Source organism: Pinus tabuliformis, chromosome X (genome assembly GCF_031772625.1).
Source record: "Pinus tabuliformis cultivar Carrire ecotype Pingquan chromosome X, CPIR1, whole genome shotgun sequence".
In the NCBI taxonomy this organism is placed as follows: Eukaryota; Viridiplantae; Streptophyta; class Pinopsida; order Pinales; family Pinaceae; genus Pinus; species Pinus tabuliformis.
Genome location: NC_142308.1, coordinates 813,443,409 through 813,462,737, shown reverse-complemented (window position 1 = coordinate 813,462,737; position 19,329 = coordinate 813,443,409).

Here is a 19,329-nt window from a genome sequence, read left to right as displayed (position 1 = left end):
GATTTTATAGATCCATGTGGAAGTGACCACTGACTTCCCTTCAAGTCTGAGCACAATATCCCATACATCATTCTTCATGATGGATTGATATTCTTCCATCATGGCATCCTTCTAAACTTGCTAACCTACTACCTCCTCATAGTTGGATGGCTCGGAATCAATGATATTGACTCATGCATGCTTTATCTTGTAAAGCCATTTGGAAGTAACAACAGTCTTGTCTTGGGGTCTGGGAACTACTTCCCAAACATCATTCTTTATGATAGACTCATATTCTTTGGTCATAGCATCCTTCCATACTTGATGCTTAACGGCATCTGAGAATGACGAAGGCTCATTTTGTATGATCGTGCTCATGATGTTCAGGTATCCTTGATACCTATTAAGTTTCTTACTTTGACGGAAGGTTCCTCAGGGTGCAGCATGTCCTTTAGCATCATCAAGTATCCCCCTAAGCCATGAAGGCCTCTTCCTAAAAGAGGAAGGCTCATGTGGATGAGAATCTATCAGATCCATGGGTTCTTCTACATCAGGCATTGATTCATCATCCTTTTCTTTCGGTTCCCTGGTGTTGGCTTCTTGAGAGCTCCTCAAAGTCGAAAGATTGTTCACCTTGCGGTGAACTTTTCTTTAGGAGTCTTGGAACCCAATGCTTGATGAGGGCATCAATTTTGTACATATACGACGGTGATTATAGTTTCAGCCCATAGAAACATCAGAAGTCTTTGATCATGTAGCATGGCCCAGACAGCTTCCATCATCGTGCGGTTCTTCCTTCCCACCACACCATTCTGCTCAGGAGTATGTGGTGTAGTAGTCTCCCTCTTAATGCCAACCTCAGGTATGCCTGAGTGAACCAATTGTAATATATCAGAGGTCTTGCTTTGGCTTGAGGGGAATGGTCCCCTTTTGAGCTTTCCTTCAACACATCCTGGACATACACCTTCATTCTCTATTCAGAATTCGAGCATCCCTATCACCATTTGTCTTACACCGAGTAGCTTTATAATGAAGGGGGGAAAACCTCTAATGCCAAAGTTTGGACTGAAGAGATGTGTCATAAGACATGACACCTAGCAGACTTCCATCGACCTGATATAATGAATCACTAAACCCAAGAGTAAAGGCATCTTTAACATTATTTTTCCATATACATACCTTGCCATCGCTGAAGGTTACCTTGTAGCCTTTGTCTTCCATTCTCGAGATGGACACTAGGTTCTTTTTGAGGTCAGGTGCATTTAATACATCCTGGAATTTCTGGCCTTCTTGAATGCTTGTCGTTTTCCTTGATTCCCAGCTCTCCTCTTACCTTTGCTGTTGAATTTGTCATTCCTTTGATTGCCATCAGAGGGATTTTGATCATCGTCCTAGAGTGAGTCCTTTCTATGAGGTCACTCCCTTGCATAGTGACTTGCTTTATCGCAAATGTAACATCGTCATTTTCTTCTAGCCTTAGGTCCAGCCTTTCCTTTTGATTTAGTCCCGGAATTATTTCTTTTCTTTGCATGAAAAGAAAAGGCAGCAGGAGGACCTTTAGGCATGGGCATTTCTTACACTTCTTCCCTTGTTTCTTCTTGAATGCATCTAGCCATTAATTCCTCGAAACCAAGAATTACATTATAGTTCAGAAGAGTAGTCCTGAACACATACCATTCAGATGGTAATCCTTCAAGAGTTGTGAGTGCCATTTCTCTGTCAGTAATAGTTTCCCCAATAGATAGGAGATCGTTCTTGATCTCGGTGATTCTTAATAAGTATGCTTGCATACTTTCATCTTTACCCTTCTTGATTTCCCTCAGCTTATTTCTAAGAAACAAAACTTGATTTGCATCATTAACTTTAAATAAACTCACCAATCTGTCGTAGATTTCCTTGGAGGTGTCTAGATCAGAGATGTAGGCCACCAAGCGCTTGTCGATAGAGTCCTGGATGATCTTCTTTGTTTTGACTTCTCCATTTTTCCATTTGTTCCAGGCAGCAGCAGATGCATTTGATGAAGGCTCAACAATATTGCCTCTTACATGGTCCAGCACTCCTTGATCTTCAAGGGTTAGATCGATAGACATCTTTCATCCGTGATAGTCAACTTTCTCACAGAGCTTGTCTTCTGCAGGAAAGAGTGTTGAGGACTCCATAGTTCTTTTAGGATAGACTTGCCAATCTTCTCTTCAATGATTGCTCTTGCTCTTGCTCGGGCTTTGTCTTCACCTCAGCTCCGATACCATGTTAAGTTATGGTATGTTCTATGCTTATAACAGTTTACTTCTTTTTTTTTATTATTATATTCCACCGATTAGCAATCACATGTACATAAAGTAAAGTGCAGATAGAACATTAAACGATCGACAGAAAACAAGCCAAGACAAGAGACACAAGATGTGGCGGCTAGCCAGGGACAAACCCCACAATGTGTGGGGAAACCCTTTGATCAAATCTTCTTTTATCTTCAATAATTCAGCAGAGAGAAATACTACAATAAATCTGATTCATATCAGCAGTAGCAAACCCTAGATCAGTAGCATCAGCATTAGCGGCTTCATTATCAAACTAGGGCAGACCATATCTCACAAACCGACAGTCGGATTGACTTCGTTCCACCACCAAAAGTTTCGGCTTCCAGAGGAGGTTCAGATGAACCTACAGTGCAGTTCAGATGAGGAGATCTTCTAGGCCACGAAATTCAATCTTTACTTCTGCAATTGCGGCTTCAGTTTCAGCAGTTTCCGGCTTCAAACTAGGGCAGTCGATATCTTGCAAACCGTTCGTCGGATTGACTTCATTCCACCACCAAAAGTTGCGGCTTTCAAAGGAGGTTCAGATGAACCTACATTGCAGTTCCAAAGAGGATATCTTCTAGGCCACGCAAGTCAATCTTTACTTCTGCAGTTGCAGCTTCATATTCAACAGCTTCCGTCTTCACATGTGAGAGAGAGAGACCCATTTCAGCGCAGTAGAGAAGAGACTCATATCTGCGCAGTAGAGAGAGAGAGAGATGTGATGAGATGAGTGAGACTAAATGAGGAAAAGTCCTCTTATATTTATACACAACATTGGTTGGTGAATAGATGCGACTGTTGGGCTTCTGAGCCTACATGAGTTGTAGGTCGGCTTGATAATAATTCCATAATCAAAATAAATTCATATCTCCATGAATACTTATCGGAATTGGATGATATTTATATCAATCCTACACCTCTCGACAAGAGGAATCTAATAAAAATATTATTAGCCATGAATAAGATGACCCACATGAAGTTTTGCCCTGGTTTCCAATTTTAACACATATCCTACATAGGTATTGGGACATTTACTCTCTCTAAAAGTTCCATGAGGCATTGCATGTCTCTCTGCTTCCTGCAATGTACTTTGAATCCATGTTGGTCTCTTCTTAGGTTCTAGAAAAATGACCTTAGGTGGGTCCATGAAATCATTTGGCCCTTTTAGCTCTTGTTGATGACCTGAACTATATTCCATAGGTTCAGACAGCCTTGAATCTACATCCTTGGGAGCTTCACGCATGTTCTTCATCATCATCAACATCCTTAGACTTCCTTAAGCTTGCATCCTCATTAAAGGTAATGTCTCTATTGACTTCAATCTTCCTTTGTCCTCGAATATAAATTTTGTAAGCCTTTAATGACTCACTGTATCCAACAAATGTTCCCTTATTTCCAAAAATCTCCAGCTTTATCATCTTCTCGTTGGGTACATGAATATAAACATGACAACCAAAGATCCTCAAATGGTCAACCTCTGATTTCTCACCTATAAAAATTTCTTCAGGAGTCTCGAATTCCAAAATCCAATGAGGACTTACGTTTTGCACGTAAACTACTATCCTGGATTCTTCTCTCCATAAGAACATGGACAATCTTGATCATGAATCATTGCCTTAGAAGCTTCCACAATAGTAATATTCTTCCTTTTGTAAACCCCATTCTGTTGAGGGTTGTAAGGGGCTATCAACTCCCTCTTAATCCCAACTTCTTTGCAAAAATAAAGAGTTTGTTGGAAGTGTATTCTCCTCAATTATCTAACCTTAAGAGTCTTGATCTTCCCTATCAACTTTTCTACCTGAGCCTTGAATTCTTGAAACTTGTTAAAGACTTCATCTTTTTTCTTCATGAAGTAGATCCATATTTTTCAGGAGAAAACATCAATAAATGTTACATAATATAACAAGAAACCACCCAAAGAAGCTATTATCATTAGGTATGCATACATCTGAATGAATTAGTTCCAAGATTCCTTTGGATTTGTTGTCATTGCTTGGAAAGTGTCCCTTGACATTATTTCCAAGTGCACAGCCTTTGCAAACTCCTTCATGTTGTACTTGGAGCTCTGGAAGACTTGTAACCACGTTCCTTAATACTAACAAATCCTTATAGTGAATGTGAGAAAATATATGGTGCCACAACTCACATAGATTAGCGTCATTATGTACCAATACATGAATTGACTGTCCTAGAGTGTGTGCAAGCCTCCCTCTCAAACAATCACCTTTGTAGAGTCTATGCTTGATCCCTTTTTCCGTACAAGAACCTGTCCATCAACAAATGCAACCTGGTACCCTTTGCATTCCAAGGATGAAGTAGAAACTAGGTTCTTTTTAAAATTTGGAACATACAACACAACATTTAAATAAATACTCCCTCCTAACTCTAGTTAGAAGGAAGTTGACCCAACACCTTTGACTTCATATTTTCCATTGTCACCTAGTTCCACTTTTAGTGTTGACTTCTCTTCTGATTCTATGAGATTGTTTCAATTACATGTCATATGTTTGGAGGGACCATTGTTTACTAACCATATGTCACTGTTAACTATAATAGTACTTGAAAGAGAAGAAAACAAAACAAAATCATGTTCACTTTCAATCTTGAATTTCTTTTGATTTAGATGTTCATCATCATCTATGGTTGTTTTTGAAGCATGCTACTTGCATTTCCTCTTCTTATCATTCTTTTTTGTTTTTCCACGACACTAGAGAATCTAGGTTACGTCTTAGAATCTCTAATACTACCAATTCAAATGCCACAACAAAATAGTTTGCATGGCGGAACAAATACATCAGTAAATAAACTAGTGCAAAAATACACAACTTTTTACTATTTTCAATAACCCAACTTCATTATATTATCAATCTATAATACAAAAATCTAGGGCTCACGTACCAAGGATCATGGCCCTTATACAATCACTAATACAAGAATACAAACTAGGGTTTGATGTCAACAACTATGACCACCAATCTACCTTGAATAAGATACAACTAACCTACTAGTTGATCTAGTGCACTTCACAGCGCCATTGGTCCTATCATGAACACATATGTCTGGTCCTTTGGCTCTTATCTGCAGCTCTACCTCTATTAATGGATCCTGCTCCTTTAGGTCACTGAACACAACTCTCCAATATTCCCTTTAGCTAAACATTAGTCCATCAATAACCAACACATAGGGTCTTTTTTTGAGTTGCTCACAACTCTGTTTATGAACAACTCTAGGTTGCCCACTGTTGATCCTCAGTGTCTTTGGGACTTCTTGCCCACTAGCTGCTCCTTAGTCCTTCAAGAACACAACTCTTAGGGACTTATTCCCTCTATTTCCTTCCTACGCTACTCCAATGAGGCAAACTTAGGGCATAGAGGGTTTCCCACTTTAACTGTAGAAAATCCTTCTTCAACAGTAGGCTAGGGCTTGATAAATAATCTCTCTTGGTTGTCCTTATTCCTTCAAGAGACAAACCCTGATATTCAAACTAATTCTTCCCTTCTAACACTCCTCAAATTCCTTCTCAAGTGATTGTACTTCAGGCTTGGAACAAGTCACTACAAACCTCCTAAAATTGTTCTTTTCCTTATCCCAACAACTATCTAATACTTGGACCCTATTCCTACACTTATTCTCCTAGATGATGTCCTTCCATCTCTCCCAAAATACCTCGGATCTAATAAGACTACTGTGAGGAAATTAGACCTATCTAGGGCAATCTGAAGTAGCCTAAAACCACCTTCAAACCCACTCCAACAGACCTATATCCACTTTTTGTTGCTCCTGATGAAGGCGGCCTAGCATAGGAAGACTAGTAATCTACTCGACCTTCCAAAAACCTCTATTTCGTCCACTTGCAACACCTCTAAGATTCTCAGTCTGTTAGAGAAGGTATACTCATGTTTGGTGCCAAGATTCTATCCTCCCAATCTTAGCCTTTCCTCCTTTCTGCACTCATGTACCTATCCAAAACTAGACCAAAATATTATAAGAATACCATATTCTCTCCTTTGCTTGGTCATCTAGGGTTGCAGTTCCCTGAGGTGTACTCGACGTCCTTGTTTTTTCTTTACATGAGAGATAAGTGACATGATTGGTTGAGGAATGAGGCTCCTCCTCACTCCTATTTATAACTTCTCTTAAGGTGACGTATAGCCCTTTAATAAGGGTCTCCTTAACTAAGGTTGACTTCATCTTTTAGACAAATTCACACACATAAACATATAAAATTTAATATCTCAACTTTTACATGTCCTTTCTTGGTGCTTGAGGTTTCCCCTTGTTCCTCTAAGGCTGCTCTTCCATCTCCAAGTGTCATGTCATCAATTTTCTTCTTGATTTTGGCCCAAATCCTTTGGGTGCAAAAACCCCAACCTTGGGTTCTTAGCCCACAAGTGACCTTGTGATGCCAATTCCTCCACAACCTTGTACCCTAGGGTTTGGAGTACCTCCCAAGCTACCAATCTTAGAATTCTTCCTTTCAGTGAACTGATTTTTATAGTGACCAAACTTGTGACAACGAAAACATTGAATATTTGACAAGTCTTTCTTCTTTTGATCATGATTGGGAGCAAGTCTTCTACCTGTATTCTTTTTTCTGAAATCTTACAAAAATTATTCTTACTTTACCATTCTTTGCATGAGATGCAAATTCTTGAGATTCACCATATTGAGGTCTCTAAAGCTTCCCTTTTGATATTATTCTAGATTCCTCTTGAGTACATGAGGTCCATAGCTGATCAAACTTAGGAATTTTTGTTCTACCACAAATGCTAGATGCAAATGAATCCCATGAATCAGGTAGACAATTAAAATCTATAGTCACATGTTATGTTTCTTCAATGCTTTCTCTAATAGCCTTGATTTGAACTCTCAATTAAGAGATACTCATGAAGTAGGAAGCCACCGTATCATCTCTAGTCATATGAACATCATGAAGTTGGTTCCTCAAGCTCATTTTCTGACCAATGTTGTTGATGGTATACAATCCTAATAAGGTATCATACATTTGTTTTGAAGCGTCCAGCCCTGAAAAAAATGGAATCAAGTGATCTCTAATGGATTCAACAAGAACCCTCTTTGCAGTAATTTCAGGCTTCCTGTACCTTGTCTTTCCTTCATTATCTTGTGGTTCAGTAACTTTTCCTTTCACGTAATCCATAACATCATTTTCTTGAAGCATGAGATCAATCCTTATCTTCCATGCTCTAAAATTTGTAGCACCTTCCAACTTGTCTCTGCCTTAGTAGATGAACCCATGGTCAAAGATCTGATCTCAAAATTTGATTGCAGAAGTAGGTGTCTTCAAAAGTGATCTCAATGTCCTTTTCCTTCACCATACCTCTGATACCATGTTGATTTTCTAGTGCTAAGAGGACAAGCACAATTTTATGCTACTGACAATTACTTCTCATGCTATTTTTTCACTTTCCATGTTATCAATTCCACTTAAAAGAACTTCAACTATAAATACAATAGAGCAGTAGAGATTACAATAGCATAATGGACACTACAAAATTTTCACCTGCGAAACCCAACCTTGGGAGAAAACCCAACAATCATTTTTAGGATAAATTATAATTCAATTCAACAAATGGTACAATCTTATTTTTCAGTCAAACTGATGCTTGAGAATCTCTATCAACTCTGCCCAAACCTCAACCAAAAACTGCCTAGAAATATCAGTGAAATCTAGCTCAAAAAATTTTGGTCAACTGTGATCAAATCTATCTCAGAAGGTTCGATCAAACTGCCTCAGATAGCCTGCGGCCAACACAGAATTTCGGTCAATAATGTGCCTCATAAGTTTGGTCAACTCTGTAGTCAACTTAAGCCAGAAATAAGTTTGGTCAAGCCTCAGAAATTCGGTCATACAGAGTAGTCAAAGGTTCGATCAAACAGATCAAAATAGGACTTGGTCAACACTAGTCAACTTCAAATCCCCTCTGTCCTCCTTGGCAAGTGTGAGTAGAAGACTTCTTTTATTGATGATCTGAATTGATTTGATGGCCAATTGGAGGAGGTTGAATGGTCTATTTATAGTGGTCAAACAATGTGGGTTTTGACTAAGGGTCAAGCCTAGCAGTGTCCTATGTTATAGTAGTCGAAAGCCAAGCTTAGTCTTTTTCTTATTTTTGGTAAAATTGTAAAAATCTTCTAGGATCTCTTAGAGATCAAGTTATTAGTTTTTTTTTAAGAGAAGTGTGAGATCATATGATTGGTTTGAGTCTAAATAGGGTTATGTTTCAAATGTTTCAAATAATGATGGAAATAGTCATTGATTTCCTAAGTTCGAAGTTTAAAAAGTTTAGGGGAATGTGTCAATCAAGTCATGAGTGAATATTATAATGGATTTGATTTTTCATCATTAAGTCCAGTTCAATAGTGTCTTGTCAAGTTGGTTGCAAGGTTGAGTCATCACATCATCATCATTACAAGTTTTTGTTGCACTCATCATTTGAGCTACGCTATCATATTTGAATTTGCAACTAATCATTTTAAACAAAGGAGGCTCGGAACACATGGAAGGTGACAAATGCATGCATTTAGCTCTCAAAAAGCCATCGAATCAGTTTCTCCTCCTCCTTAGATGTTCTAAAATCCAAAGGAAGTTGTTGTGCTTTGTCTGCAGGGGACCAGTTGCACTTCTTCAAGCTGGAGGTTTTCTTGTACCACGATCACTCACAGGTTCCAAATTTTTCTTTTCTAGCATGATTCACATTGTGTGTTATTAGTTTCATCCTTAGCAATTGAAAAGAGTGCCCAAAAAAGATTGTACCCCCATAACCTCTAAGTCGCTACGCTTTCTCGTTGCACCTGTGTATTTACAAATTCACCGCATTTAGAAACAACAAATTGTTGCATTGTATTCTATGTGTTGGGTTCTTGTATTTTAAACTTTTTAATACACGGGATTTCCATTCAAATTATGCCAGCCAGAAACTCTCATCTAAACCTTAATTTCATACTCGTTGTGCTTTCTCGTTGCGTTAAGTTGTTGAACACCGTAATTGCATTGAGAAACCCTAGAATTATTTTCATTATAATCTAGACCACACCAGATAGGAATAAGTAGAGGGGGGGAGACATAGTCAGTTTTGAGCCTCAAGATCTTGCCTTGATAAACTCATATCCAGCCATTAGGGTTGCATTTGAGCAGACTAGTTGAATCAGATTTTGTGAAAAGATACAAGGTTACAGTGTTCAACTGACCAAAGAGTTTGCTTTAAACTTCACTAGGGTAGATGTTAAGGTTGGAGAGTTGAGATTCCCAGTGTCAGAGTTACCATTTCAGTTGCTACAAAGATCCCTTTGCATGGAGAACAGTGGTTCAAGGGCATGCCTTTAGATATAGTTCACTACAAAGACTTCCTAAATCCAAAGTACAAAAACAAAGAATATGGAGCTATTGTGCCAAGGGAATATCTTCTTGAACCCTATAGAAAACTACTCAAGGTCATCCAGAGATATTTCACTTGTGAAGGTAGATTTGGGAGAGTTTATCAGTATCATTTCAGGTTGTTGATGCATTTCACAGGTAAAATCCCTTTGAGTCTACCTTTCTACTTGTTCATGAGCATTGGTAAGATGGTAGATAATATGGGTAAGCAAAGTCAAGCGGAGCCCAATCTCTTTCATTATTCTTTGACCATATTGTTAGTAGTGGAAGAGTTGAAAAGAAAAAGCAGTCATGGCAATCATTCTTGGATTCATCCAAGTTGATAGTTGAGTTTCCAAATAGACCTTGGAGTAAAAAATATACACCTTCATTTGTGGCAAAGGATGTTCAATCAGCAGTGGAGAGCTCAGTAAAAATGCCATCAACTTTAGTTGACCCATCAGATAAGAAAAGGGTAAAAAACTTCATTTTTCTCCTGAGGTGGTGGAGGTTCCCAAGAAACCACTCACAAGAGTTGTTGCGAAGAGATTGCCCATTGAGCAAACATATGAATAGCCAAATTAAGTTCTAGATACCATACTAGAGAATGTTGATTTAGATGACAAGGATAAGGAGATTATATAACTATAGGAACAGTTGAAAAAGGTTTATTTAGTTCTTGCCTAGCTTCAACATGATAATAGGGATTTGAAGAAGAATGTTTTTCAGAAGGCACCTTACACTGATGAAGTAGAACCAGTGATGAAGACAACTCCATCTACTACCAAGTCTAAAGGTAAAGAAAACGCAGAAACAGAGAACATTCAAGAGCTATAGACCTCATCAACAAGGATTCTTGTAACTAGGTATTCAACCAAGAAGTTGTGGCAACAGAAAGAAAGTGTGATGAAAGAAGAGTCGCTGCAAGAAAAGAAGGTGTTGGAAAATGTAACTATGTTGGGTCTTCAATGTACTTGAGTCATTATGCAATGTACTTGTCAAAAGAATAAAGAAAAGAATTTTTATTGTTATTATTGTGACTTATTAAAGCATGGGTTTCATGATTTGGTCACCATGTTTTAGTTCAAAGTCCCCATTGAGGACTTCTAGGATTTATTCTGAGTCTATAGAATTATTGTACATTTAAAGAGAACCTTCGTGGGCTTTTGAATCATGTAAAAAGGTTAAGTATTGAGTCAAATATGAATTATGTAACCTCCATACCATGTCGGCCTAAGAAAAGATCAAGTCGGCCTAAGGACCCCTTCGACCCCACAAGAAGCCTATAAAAGGAAAGACATTGAATTCATTTGGAGCATCATTCTCTCATCAAGTTCGAACTCTCTTGTTGTTGGGCAAAAGTGTGAAGTTCTCTTGTAGCTGGGAAAAGTTGTGAAGTCTATTGTTGGGAAGCCAAAGTGAATGTGAGTTTGGGGAAGTCAAAGGAGAAAAGGAAAATCGAAATTTTCATGTCTCTCTCTTTGTTTCATGCCCTAGATTGGGAGATCGAAGTCTTCCAAGTTTCATTATTGCCAGAAGCTACTAGTTTTCGTAAGCTACTGCATAGTTGAAGTTGCTAGGAAGAGGTCGAACTTCTGGGAGGCTAACTTGGTGTGGAGGGAAGGTTTGGTCTTGGTCTAGGGTGAAGAGTCTCAAAGAATACTATTGAAAGGAATAATTATCTTCACTGGGTTTTCCCCTTGAGGGGAGTTTTGCCCTCGTATGTGCCTACATCTGGTGTCTATTGTTTTATGTGTTGTTTCTTTGCTAATTACTTGATGAACTAAAAAAAGAATATATAAAGAATTGTAATAATAAGAAACATCAGAAGTAATTATCAAGATCAATAAAATCTTTATTGCCTTTCTGATTTTCTAACATGGTATCAGAGCTTTGGTGAAAAAGGAAGAAAAAGGCAATCTCTAACACTTGATCCATTCATAGGTACTATCTCAAGGAAGGAATCTATTATATTCAAGGAGGATGTCTAACTCAATCAAGGAGAGAATTGAACGAGCATCTAACTTCAAATCCTGGAAAAAGAGGATTGACCTAATCCTCGAGAAGAACAAGGTGCTGGACTTGGTAAAAGGAAATGTAAAGAAGCTTACAGAAGAAGCCAATGATGCCGACAAAGTAAAATTTAGGGATTTAAAATTGGTGGCCATGACTCTAATGGTAAAAGGGATAAAATACAATCGTGTCCCATTCATAGCTTAACATTTATCATGCTCAGGAGATGTATGAAGTCTTTTCGAAGTTGTTCACTATTAAGAACACTGGTCAAGTAGCAAGTTTGAAGAATGAGTTGAGAACTACAAAGATGACTAAAGACGATATTGTGGAAACCTTCTTTGCGAAGATAGCTAGACTTAGGGATGTTCTCTTAGCCATTGATGAGATTTTCCCAGAAAAAGAACTTGTGATCACCCCTCTATTAGGATTGCCGCCCTCTTGGGGTGCATTTGTTGTAGGTCTTAACAGTTGGAAGGTAGCTCCCACCTTTGAACAATTATGGACCACTTTTAGTCTAGAAGAATTAATGATCTCAATGGTTGCCAATCTTGAAGGACCATCAAATGCTTATGTTTCTCATCATAAAGGAAAGAGATCAAAGGGACTGAGGAAGAAAGTTGACATGTCCAAGATAGGGTGTTATCAATGTCATAATAAGGGTTACTACAAATGTGATTGTCTCGAGAATCCAAATAATAAGGAGAGAGGAAGAGATCAAGCCAACTTTGTTGAAGAAGGAGACTCAAAGAAATTCAAGCCCGAAGAACCCAACATTAGAGACTTGCACTATTAAGTCATTTTCTTAGAGCTTCACATATCTTGTTTTATATGTTTTAGAATTTATAGGTTTTTAACATATTTTGGAAAAGACATTTTTGTATTGTTTTAAGTTTGTAGGTTTCCCTCAAGCTTTGGAGGGAGCTACCAACAACTCTCAAAGATAAGTATCTTATGTCTTTTTGGTTTTGGGTTCACGTACTCATTCATTTTTTAGTATATTAAATACTAATCACCTTTCTCCCTTTGTTGTCTGGACTAGGGAAAACATCTGAAAGAAGGAGGATATCTCAAGACAAGGTTAGTCAAGAAACAAAGGTATGCTTTGAATATGTTGATTGAAAGGATTATTCATTTGACGATGTATTACTAACTCTGTTATGACTAGTTGTATTAAATCTTAGTGATTCTTTTTGGGGTGATTCATCTCTTGATAAATCTACCCACCCCATTCATATTCTCGATTGACTGTATAGAACCCTAGACAGGTTTTGGAAAAACCCTAATCGAAGGGTATGTTATTGTGAATGTATGAAAACCTAAATTGCTTAGGGATATTATGAAATGCTAGTTTAAGTTTTATTGATGATGTCATGTTTGGGATTTTGGTATGATTAGGAAATCCTAACTTATTAGGGATGAGTGATAAGGTCTAAAATCTTGAAACCTTTAAAGTTTTCGTAATGTAGGGTTTGTTATGTTTCTACATTGGAACCCTACCTCATTAGGGTTTGGTGGAATGTGTGAGCAAGACCCTTACATTGTCTTAGAAATGTTTTCTTTGGTATCTGTGTGTTTGTCTGATCAAACCCTAGTGTAATCAAAAAGATTGTGTGTCTAATTGTTATCTGATATTGTTGTGAAGATGAGTTTGACTAACACATGATATGAAATGTATTTTCCATGATGATAAAATATAGACATACATATAGATATGTCCTTTTGGTTAAAACCCTTGGTTGGTTTAGGTCAAATTTATTTATGTTATTGGACATATGATATGCTTATGTATGGTTATGAATTCCTAGATATGTGTGTTAACCTAGTCATTGATGGTCATGAGTCTTAGGATTTACTGGAAGTCCTTGTCTAAGATTCTAGGATAATGATATATGGAAATCTAGGGTGTTATAGCTAAACCCTAGTTAAGTTAAAATTGTATGTATATGTGATATAACAATCTGAAGTCTATTAGATGATTGTTGAAAATAAAATCTAGGTTTTTGCAATTAAATCCTAGTAGTGACATCGTGTAGTGTGAAATGTAACAATCTGAGATCTATGTATGTAATGATTGTTGAGATTGTGAAAATGGAACTCTTTTTGGAATTAAACCTTAGTCAAGGTAAAATATCTGGAATATGATGATTTGAGATTTGTAATGATTGTTGAGTTTGTGAAAATGGAATTCTAGGGTTTTGGAGTTGAACCTTAGTCGAAGTAGAAATCTTTGATGAATATTGACTATATGATAACTTGAGATTTGTGAGATATTTGTTGAAATTTCAGTTTTTGGTTCAGATTGATGATTGCTCGGAAATCTGGGGTTGGCAACCAACCCTAGTAGTAGTTGGTCATGTTAGTGACTGATTAATGGTTGATTGAAAAATCTAGGGGTTTGGAACTAACCCTAGTGAAAGTTGGTAAAGTTAATGACTAAGTTGTGATTGACTTCGATTAATTCTTTTGTATGAAATCTAGAATTTGTATGAATCCCTAGTGAGAAGTTTGACATATGTATTTTGAAAAGATGATAGATGCTTTGTAGATCCATATGTATTTTGAATTCTTTACTATATGTTGTAGTAAGATATGTCATAACTTGGAAGACGCATTGAAACCCTAGATGGGATGAATGTTGTTATAAAGTAGTCTAGGGTCTATAACTAAGTCCCTCACAAGATATTAAAGAGTATATGTCTCTTGCTTGTAATTGACTTTATGAAATGCTTTTGTGATTTTGATATGGCTAACATCATGCTTCTGTAGATTTGGTTGTACTTGCTATTGAAGTTGTGCAGGTACACAATCTTCAACTTAGTGAAAATGCTCATTGATGTGATAAGCATGATGGGGATGATGATAACTATGATAAAATTGTTGGAAGCCACGAAAGATTCTATGATGTCGAAAAGAAGAAGTTGATCTCCCAAAGGAAGCATGAATAGAAGAGATCTTCCTAAGATTAAGAGGGAGTCTGGATAAAGAAGTGCTTCCTGGTTGAAGGGGAGGTCGTAGCTTGGTATTAAAGAATGAATTTCAGAGGATATGTTGTTGCATGATAAGTAGGAAGGAAAACATATGATTCAGGAATATTCTTTCAAAGATTTAGTTGATAGTCCTACTATGAAAAGTTGAAAAGAAACATCAAGTTGTCTGTAAGACCCGAGAGGTTTGTATTTGATTATGTACATGTGAAAGTATATTATTGATTGGGGTTGTGTTTGTATAGGTGAATCTCTCGAAGAATTTGATAACATGTTGGTTACCAATAAGTTTGATTAGGAGAGATTGATCATTCTTGATCTGTTAGATCAAGTGGTGCTAAGGCTTTGTGAGTGAAGCATTGCCTGAGAGGACATTCGGCCGACACACTGCGTTGATGTCTAGAAGTTGGAAAGGTGGTGTTGATCATTGAGCTCGGTTTTGGATACACACCTGGATTTTTGGGTTGGTGGTTAACAAGTAAGTCTGATGGTACCTAGAGTGGTTGAAAGCTTGAGTCCATCTCTTTCCCACCTAGATAGATTGCCTTGGTGAGGAATCTAGTCCTTAGCATTGCAGTGTCTAAACTATTGAGTGACTATTTGGATAGATTTCCCTAGTCAAGAATCTAGTCCATGGCATTGCGGTGCCTAAAGTTCTTCATGGTTCATATAGTTTGAAATCTTCCATTGTATATGTACATTATGAATACCTCCCTAGTTAAGAGGGAGTGTTGGAAAATGTAACTATGTTTTGTCTTCAATAATGTACTTGAATCATTATGTAATGTACTTGTCAAAGGAATAAAGTAAAGAATTTTTATTATTATTATTGTGACTTACTAAAGCATGGGTTTCATGCTTGGGTCACCATGTTTTAGGTCAAAGCCCCATTGAGGACTTTAGGATTTATTCTGAGTCTGTAGAATTAGTGTACATTTAAAGAGACCCTTCTTAGGCTTTTGAATCATGTAAAAAGGTTAAGTATTGAGTCAAATATGAATTATGTAACCTCCACACCATGTCAGCCTAAGAGAAGATCAAGTCGGCCTAAGGACCCCTTCGACCCCATAAAATCCTATAAAAAGAAGGACATCGAATTCATTTGGAGCATCATTCTCTCATCAAGTTCAAACTCCCTTGTTGCTGGGCAGAAGTGCGAAGTTCTCTTGTCGCTGGGAAAAGGTGCAAAGTCTATTGTCGGGAAGTCGAAGTGAATGTGAGTTTGTGGAAGTCTAAGGAAACAAGGAAAATCAAAATTTTGGTGTCTCTCTCTCTTTGTTTCGTGCCCTAGATTGGGAGATCGAAACCTTCCAAGTTTCATTGTTGTCGGAAGTTGCTAGTTGTTGTAAGTCGTTGCTAGAAAGAGGTCGAACTTATGGGACGCTGACTTGGTGTGGAGGGAAGGTCCGGTCTTGGTCTAGGGTGAAGAGTCTCAAAGAATACTATTGAAAGGAAGAATTATCGTGATTGGATTTTCCCCTCGAGGGGGGTTTTCCCTGGCATGTACCTACATTTCTATTGTTTTATGTGTTGTTTCTTTTGGTAATTTCTTGATGAACTAAAGAACGAAGATATAAAGAATTGTAATAATAAGAAACATCACAAGTAATTATCAAGATCAATAAAATATTTACAGCCTTTCTGATGTTCTAACAGAAGGCTAAGTTGGATGAAGGGCACCACACTTTCCATAGGTTGAGGAAGAAGTTGAAGAAAGCTCAAATTGATATTAGTAGGCTTAGAGAACAAAATGAGAGGGCCAAACAGAAGATACATGACCACTTGAACATCTGTGAACCAGCATTGTTTGAAGCTAAGCATATGTTAAAGAGAACTCTCCCCCTACACAGATAGCTCAGGAACATTTGCAAGCATGATCTCACTTTGAAAAAGGAGTTGAGGGATACAAAGCAACGGTTGCAGGAGGCATTGCAGGAAAACCAAAAGAAGAAAGAGGAAATATGGACTTGTTCGCTGAGGCAAGGTTTGAGTTTGGACAGGAAACTAAGACAAATTTTGCTTTTTGCCTATTTATGTGAAGTTCATTAGCCTATATAAATCACATCCTATGCTTTTTTGGGAATTTTTTTGTAAAAGAGGTAGGTGACACAGTAACGCAGCAAAGTTGTTGCGTTATTGTCAAAGTATTAAAATTTGATAGAGGATCACGATTTTTGGTGTTATTTCTTGAGTATGGAGGCTTAAGGAGGTTTTTAACACTGTCAGCATTATCACCAAGATTTTTTTCTTTAGCTAGAGACCCCAACAGTTAGTCAAACATATGCAGGTGGAAATTCGTTACGCTTCTAACGTAGGTGGTGATTTTTATGGGAGGAAGTTTAAAGTCTAGACAATTGTTTTCTAGTGTGTGTATGATGATTTAGGAGTTGTTTTATACTTGTTTGGCGCATCAAGAGGTATTGGGCATGATCAAAAGCTTGCAAATCCTCAACTCGTTGTGTTTTCTGCTGCAATTTTGTTGAAGAAGGAAGTAGCTCAGTAAATGCATTGTTGATCAGTGGTTGTCATTGATGTCAACCCAACCAGCACCAGGGGCTACCCCGATCTTGAAAGGGAATTTTGACTTGACAACTCATATTATTTTGTATCAAAGATCTTCTCGATGGATTCTACTCGTCGAGATGTTTCCGTTGATATATGGTACGCCTCCTAGTTCTTCACGGTTTGAGAGTTATTTGTGTTTGAAATTAGTAACCCTAATTAGTGGGCTAAAACCCTATGGGGTTGTGGCATGGCACTCATAATTGGTTGTGGTCATCGAATAGTCAATCATTAATAATTTTGTTTTCTCCTAAAATCCCTCCAACGCTCACTTGTTGAAGACCCTCTCAACTCAAGACATTCATATGAATAATGACCCTCATATCCTCCTCTTGTAGGGATTTTGTGGCTTCAAATAGGTTAATGTGGCATTTTCGCTATAAATTTTTTTCGGCAAAGCTTCAAAATCTGAAATTAAAACCCATTTGAACTGAATTCTTGATGAACCTCATGACTGAATTTAAGATCTTGGTTCACTATATTTCGGAGATATGATCTGAGGAATTTAGGGTTTTTGCAGGCTCCTGAATTCCATGTCAAACAGGTGACGTTGGGAAAATCGTCATATCGTTCTCTCTGACCATTGGATTCAAATTTTGTAAATAGTCACAAAAAGAGGACAGACAGTAGTTTATTGAGTAGCACTTTTAGGGCCGAAGGTCGCAACATTTATACGTGGCACTTTGTACAAGTTCGCTCTATTGAACTAGGCTATAATGAGGTCATCGTGGGAGATTGAGCATAACTCTTTCTTGAAGAATCCAATCTTGATCAGACCTATGGGGTTGCAAAGAGGACTCAGAGGGATACCACAAGACGAAATTTCAGACCCTGGAGATCCGAAATTACATAGATACAACGCATTCAATATCGAGCTCCTAGAAGGCAAGAAAAAGCATGCATTCAAAGATCACTGAAGTAAGGACCACACATCAACAGTCAAGGGTAAGTATCCTACAGCGAGTTATGTATGATTAGTGTTTACATTTGAATTTTGAGTATCATCTCTAACATATGTTTTTGCAGGACAATGTAAGTATATACAGGGTCTCGTTTATATCTCTATGTCTCTATATGTCACAGTTAGTTTTGATACCACATTTCGAATGTCCTATTCTTGATACTACACATTTGATGCTACACCAAGTTTATTAAATCTATATGATGTTATCAGTTCATGTTACTTGTCTTGTCATAGTTGATAGAATGGTCTCTGTTGTTTTACTTAGAACTTGGTTCATCACAAGTCTAGGGTCTGTCATCAGTTTCTATTGTATATATATTTAGGTCAGTTTTGGATATAGTCTTGCATAGAGTCCAGGCCTATATCAAGAGTGGGAGTCTTTGTCTACTACTGCAACAAGTCAACAACAAAAGTGACAAGAGAATGTTGTGGGGAAAAATGCCTATGCAGGACGATCCTATCCACCTAAGGTGTGACAGTGCCTTAGCAACAAATGAGTACAGCTATACTGGTTTCTTCCTTTATGAAATTTGAAAGAAGAGAGATCAATAGACTTACCGGTGTCTTCCGTTTGTCCCTCGATCCAATCTCCCTTCTCTTTGGGTGTTCACAGCTACTTGCCTTCTTGCTTATCCAGCTACAACTTCCTGCAAGATCACAAGAGAACAGCTACTTGCGACAAGAGAACAGCTACTTGAGACAAGGGAAGAACACTACACAAAGACAGATGTTCACATTCATAACTAGTTTAGGATTAGAAATAAACCAAATACACTAATACATTCATACATCAAAATACATCAGCATATAGGAGAAACCAAGATAGCTTTATTGATGAATAACAAGGTTCAGGAAGAGATACAACCCAGAGGGCTCCAATCCAGCATCTCCTTCCCAGCAAATGGAATTCCTATCTTCAGCCCCTTCAAAGCATTAAGCACCCAATGATTCCAGTCTCAAACCAACAGCAATTCTTTGCAATAACAAAATTCCAGCCTCCTAGATCTCATGGAGGAGAGATCCATATATAGATGTTTGGAGAGAGAATGAGTCAGCTTGAGATCTGACTAGTGTCCTCTCCCTCTGTCAGTTCTTGAGTCCACTTGGAGGTTCTTGCTTCCACTTGGAGATTTGGAACCTCTTACTCAT